Genomic DNA, 6,000 nt, shown 5'->3' with positions numbered 1-6,000 from the left:
ACTCACATGGTGCAGCACTCCTCTCCTTTCTTGCCCACTGCTCCCCTCAGCAGTGTATTTCAATAGATCTGCCTGTTCTTCTCCCCACTCTGTCTGGTGAATCCTCTCACCCTTGCACCTCTGGCCTTCACCCCAGTTCTTGTATGCATAAATAAATAAATTAAAAAAAAATAAATCAGAAACAAAAAAGTAACCCACAGAATAGGAAAAAATATTTACCCTCCATACATCTGATAAGGGAATAATATCCAAAATTTAAAAAGTACTTACATAATTCAACAACAAAGAAACAAACAACCTAATTTAAAAATGGGCGAAGGACTTCAAAGGTCCTTTTACACACTTCTTAAAGAAGACATTTAGATAGCCTACAGAGAGATGAAAAAAAAAGTTCAACATCACTTATTATAAGGGAAATACAAATTAAAATCACACTGAAATATCAACTCACCCTTGTGAGGATTACCCATATAAAAAGGAATAGAATTAATAAATACTGTCAAGGATGCAGTGAAAAAGGAACTGTGATCCATGGTTGGTGGGAAGGCAAGCTGGAACAGCCCCTGTGAAATTGTATGGAGATTTACAAGAAAATGAAAGTGGAAATTTGGTGTTTCCCAGCAATGCCTCTATTAGGTATTTATCCAAATAACATGAAATTCTAATAGAAAGATTTATCCCTACCTCAGTAAATAGCATCATTGTTCACAATTACTGAGTTATGGAACCAACACAAGTGCCCTTCAATAAATGAATGGATAGAGAAACTGTGGAACATATAGTCAACAGAATATTACACAGCTTTGAAGAAAGATGTAAAGGTGGCATTTGGGACAAAATGGATGAAACTTGAGGGGATTATGCCAAGTGAAATCAGTCAAAAAGTGAAAGATAGATTTCAGATGGTTTCACTCATCTGTGGAATGTAAATACTCAAAAAACAATTATATGCAAACTATAGAAAAATAAAACTTGAACTTGGCAAAGAGAAAATAATGGTTAACAGAGAGAATAGGAGAAAGGGAAAAAGTGGAGGGGAGGGAGACAAGTGGGGTGTGGGCATGGATGGTGTGGCAGAGGAAAAAAAATACAGAAAGAAAATGAATATTTGCAATATTGGAATATCTATGTCTAAAATCATTACATAAAAATTTGGGGGAAACATATAAATGAGGGAAATGTATTCAAATAACCAATAATTTAAGGTAGAGGAGTTTTGAAATTCCAAAGCACATATAGAAGGAAGACTTTTGGTTGAGATCTGAGGGTACTTCCTTCCTTAGGAAGGAAGGAAAGTGACAACAAGAAATTGTTAATTGTTAATATTGACATGTTCATAATTTGTGGAGTCATAACATTGAGGGTATCTAGTTCATGTCTGAGATGCATACTGGATGTTCAACACTTGGAAAGGGTGATATGAGATGACCCTGCAGCTACAGTAATTTCAATTTGCATGGAGTTGTGAGTTCTTTCCCTCTTTATTTATTTAATTACATCATTGTTAATTTGGGGACAGTGTTTAATTTCTCCCCTCAGGTGTAGTCCCCGTAGGTAGGTCACCCACCACTATAGTATCCATGCTCCATCGCCACAGTCCCTTGTGCTCTGCCCTCCCCTGTTTTGACCCTTCTCCCTCCCTCCCTGCTGTATGCTTCCTATCTGTGGTCAGCTAGCAAGTTTTGTCTTTTCCCGACCCTTTGTTCTGTTTCTCTATATTCTACATATAAGTGAAACAATCAAAAATGTCTTTCTCCTTCTGACTTATTTCACTTAGTATAATCCCTTCCAGCTACATCCATGTTGCCACAAATGTCATGAGTGTTTCTTTTTTGATCACTGAGTAACGTTCCATTGTGTATATATACCACATTTTGATTTAGGTTGCTTCCATATCCTATTATAAATAGTGCTGTAATAAACATAGGAGTGCAGGTTTCCTTTTGAATAGTGGTTTTGTGTCCTTTGGGTAGATTTCTAGATTATATGGTAGATCCTTCTTTAGTGTTTTGAGGAACCTCCACATAGCTTTTCATAGTGGCTGGACCAGGTTATATTCCCACCAGCAGTGACAGAGGGTTCCTTTTTCATCATATCCTTATTGTTACTGTTTTTTTTTTTTTTAATATTGCCATTCTCATTGGTTTGAGGTAGTATTTCATTGTGGTTTTTATTTACATTTCCCTGATAATAAGAGAAGTTGAACATTTATTAATATGCCTATTGATTATTTGCATTTCTTCTTTGGAGAAGTATCTTTTTAGCTCTTCTGCCCATTTTTTGATTGTGTTGTTTGCTTTGTTTTTGTTGAGTTGTGTAAGTTCTTTGTTCATCTTTGATATCAGTCCTTTATCAGGTATATGTTGTGCAAATATTTTCTCCTATTCAATAAGAGTGTCGTCTTGTTTTGGAATTCTAAAGGCGATACTTAGATACTTAGCTACTTTTCTGTGAAAGCAAGGATGGCAGGCATTTATACTAACTCAGACTGGGCAGGAATCCTTCTATATTAAGGAGCTCTGAAATTGGGGTACCAGGCATAAGGACTTAAACATAGTGAGTTCTCACTATCCATTTGTAGAAAACTCATGGGGAATAAAAATCTGACTGAAATTCTGGTCCTTTTCTCACTGAGACTCAGGCTTTTGAAATTGAATAAGACATCCCCCCAAAAGCAGCCTACTTATTCATTCTCAAGTTACTCAATATAACCCTTGCTGAATGCTATGACTGTGTCTTGCCTGGTAGTTTAAGTATCTGTGTGCTGAATAGAAAATGTAGTATCTCTAGGGTATAATGTCCTGTTACAACAGCAAGGTGCATTTTCATCAGTAAGCAAATTTGTTTACTGCAGTAGAAATACTGAAAAGATCTGAAACCTTAAATTGCTTTACATCACAGGTAAAGTCTTTCCTACATTTTTATTTAATATACTCTCCTCCTTAGATGCACTTCAAATTGTAAGATCCAAGCACAAGTCCAAACTTGGCACAGGGAATCATCCCTCTGTGTTGAGGTGATATAGCCTTGGACTCTGTCCATTATTGTCATCTACAAGATTTCTTACAAATTACTCTGGGGACAAGTGCAAAGTCAAGGTGGCCATTATATTTTCTAGGGAAATAAATGTGTTCTAGTAGGCGAGTTATAGATCTTATTTCCACTATGCTTTCCTAAATGTGTAGCCACAACCACAGAGTCATATATTTATACAGGGCAAGGGCTGGAGTTGTGCAAACTGGCACAAAGAACGAAGTTTAAGAGTTGTGTGAGGGCCTCCCTCGTGGCTCAAGGGTTTAAGACGCAACCTACAAAGCTATCCGCAGCTGCTGCAGCACAAGTTTGATCCCCGACCACGGAGCTACCCAAATGACGCAGCAGACCTCTCCTGCCGTGCCCGCTGCTCCTCTCAGCAGTGTATTTTAGTCAATCTGCCTGTTCCGTTCCCTGCTCTGTCTCTGGTGAATCCTCTCACCCCCCACACCTCTGGCCTGTACCCCAGTTCTTGTATGCATAAATAAATAAATCTTAAAAAAAAGAGTTATGTGATAGTAATGGACTATGGTAGAGGAATAAGGGTTCATCCGTATTGGGTGCCCTAATGTGACTACACCTGAGGGGGAAAATCCCATACTTCAAAACACTAACAGGATGTAAACCAATGGTATTTCAATAAAAATTTTACCTGAAGGGGTGGGAGGAAGCAAATATGGTTTAAAAATGAACAATGATGTAAAAAATAAATAAATAAAAATTTAAAAAATTTAAGAGTTATGTGATAGAATAGAAACATGGGGAAAGTGCTAATGAAAATCTGCAGTCATTGCCCATACCAATTCAGTTAACATGTCTTCACGTAGCAAGTGTAAAGCATGTTCATTTTATATTTTATAGACATTCTCTCATTTAATTATATAATGCTAGCAAATAAGGATGACCTCACCAACAGAAGATAAATGAAATGGAAAATATAAGGAAGATTTACATAAAAACATCTTGGGAGAGCAGATAGGCATTGAGAGATTCTGGGGAAAAGGATCTTGGATAGTTAAGGCCAGGGTGAAATTGAGGATTAACTGGATTGTGACCCTGGTGCTCTGTACAAAAAATATTGTGTTCCACCTTTCTCAGCACTTGTTCCAATGCTAGAAAACAGCTACCTATCAGGAAGAGCTCAAGTTTCTAGGGCTTAATCAAAGCAAATTTGGGGGCTCTTTGGAGGCTGCAGCTAAAGGGACTCTGTGCAGTGAGTTATATTAATCTGGAGAAAAGGTTGAAGACCAGACACTGGAAAGGTCAACTATTTTCTCAAGGTCACATACCGTTCAAAATACTACAGATGTATCCTGAGGCATCGGAGGAGTAAATCACTATGGATGCCTTAGAATGAAGCCTCCAATGAACCCCGGCCTCGTTAGCCCACCTGTCTCTCTTCTACTCCCACTACCAACCTCAGGTTTGTTGTTTTGTTTGTTTGTTTTGTTTTGTTTTGTTAAATACCTGCTTTGTGAAATTGTGAGCAAACATATTTCTGGACCAACTCCATGACTGAGTCTCAGTCCCACTTCAAAGACTGGTCGCTTTTCTTGCCTGACCTCACCTCTTTCCTCACCACCCAAACCGGAAAAAAACGAGCCACTAGGAAAAAGATGCAAAGACGAAATTGAAAAGGCGGCTAAAGTCGTCTTATTTTGATGCTTTCAGAAAGGTGGTTCGCGTCATTCCCAGATCCAAGGAAGAGACAATCTCCTAGGTATCACTCAAGTTAAAGAGACGGGACTTTCCCTCCCCCGCCCTTCTCCACGCATCAGTGGAAAAGGAGGGAGGAGACCAAAGGGGGGTGGGGTGGGCGTGGGGGGACAGCGAGAGAAGGAGAAAAGGAAGGGGTGCTAAAGGAAGTAGGAGATGGAAGCGAGAAGAAAGGCGCGTTAGGGGTGGTGGAGAGCCCGGGGCGTCTGCCCGTCCGCGCTCTGGACCCGCCCGGGCGCGGCGCCCGAGCCCCGCAGCGCGCAGGCAGTTCCGCGGCCCCGAGACCGGCTGCGGCGCGCGGCTGTCCGCCGGCGGAGCCAGGCACCCCGCACTTTAGTCCCTGTGCGCCCACTCCCCGGACCTGGGGGCCACAGCGCCCGCCCCGGACCGCTGCCTGGTAGCGCTCGCGGTGAGTGTGCGGCTCTGCGCCCAGGAAGGGAGCGCGCGGCACCACGGCTGGCTCGCAAGTGGGGAAGGGGAGCGGGGGAACCCCGCAGCAGAAGGGCTGGGAAGCCCTGTGGGGCCGGAGTCGAATTCCTTTCGGACACTTCTTTAGGGTGACCCAGCAGCCCTGGAATTCAGGAGTCGTTTCCTCCTGCTCAGCCCGCAATCTCTGCTCCCGGGGGCGAAGTTGAGGGGAGCAGGCGTGGTCCTGGGCGGAGCAGGTGGTTCCAGACTGGGAAGGAGTCGCTGGGTTCAGGCCCAAGGGCGAGAGGTGGCCTTCTGAGCAGGTAACACCTCACTTAGAGCTCGGGTTCCGACGCTCTGGCTTTCAGGAGCCGCTGGCCAAAATCGGTCATTGGTGGGACTGGAGAGTCTTCGAGTCACCCCTCGGTGGGGTCTGGCATGGACTTTGGGGAATATGATGAGAGAATTGTGGAGAGCTGGGAGGAGGTGTAGATCAGGGCAAAGGTTGCAGTTTTCTGACTTGACTCCCCCGGGGGTATGAGCCGCAGAGGTGAAAGGGCAGGAGAGAGCTTCCACTTCACCGTAGCAACGTGCCTGAGCTGCTGCAGGTCTTACCTAACCGAAGGTCTCTTCCTCGTTAGAGGATCAATTGGGCAAAGAAAAAAGGAGGATCTTAGTGAGGGTTCATGCTAAAGCTTCATATACCCAAAGGGACAAGGGAGACCGAACTGCCTGCCCAGAAGCTAAGGAATGGAATTAAGTGAAAGCAAATACATAGGGGTAGGCATTTTGCACGCCTAACTTTGGGTTATTTCATTTTGCACAAAAGGGGTGATCCTTGAC

This window comes from Talpa occidentalis, unplaced genomic scaffold (genome assembly GCF_014898055.3).
Source record: "Talpa occidentalis isolate TD23 unplaced genomic scaffold, MPIMG_talOcc4v2.1 talOcc4.4, whole genome shotgun sequence".
In the NCBI taxonomy this organism is placed as follows: Eukaryota; Metazoa; Chordata; class Mammalia; order Eulipotyphla; family Talpidae; genus Talpa; species Talpa occidentalis.
The sequence above is the reverse complement of the archived record's forward strand: the minus strand, read 5'-3'. Positions refer to the sequence as shown.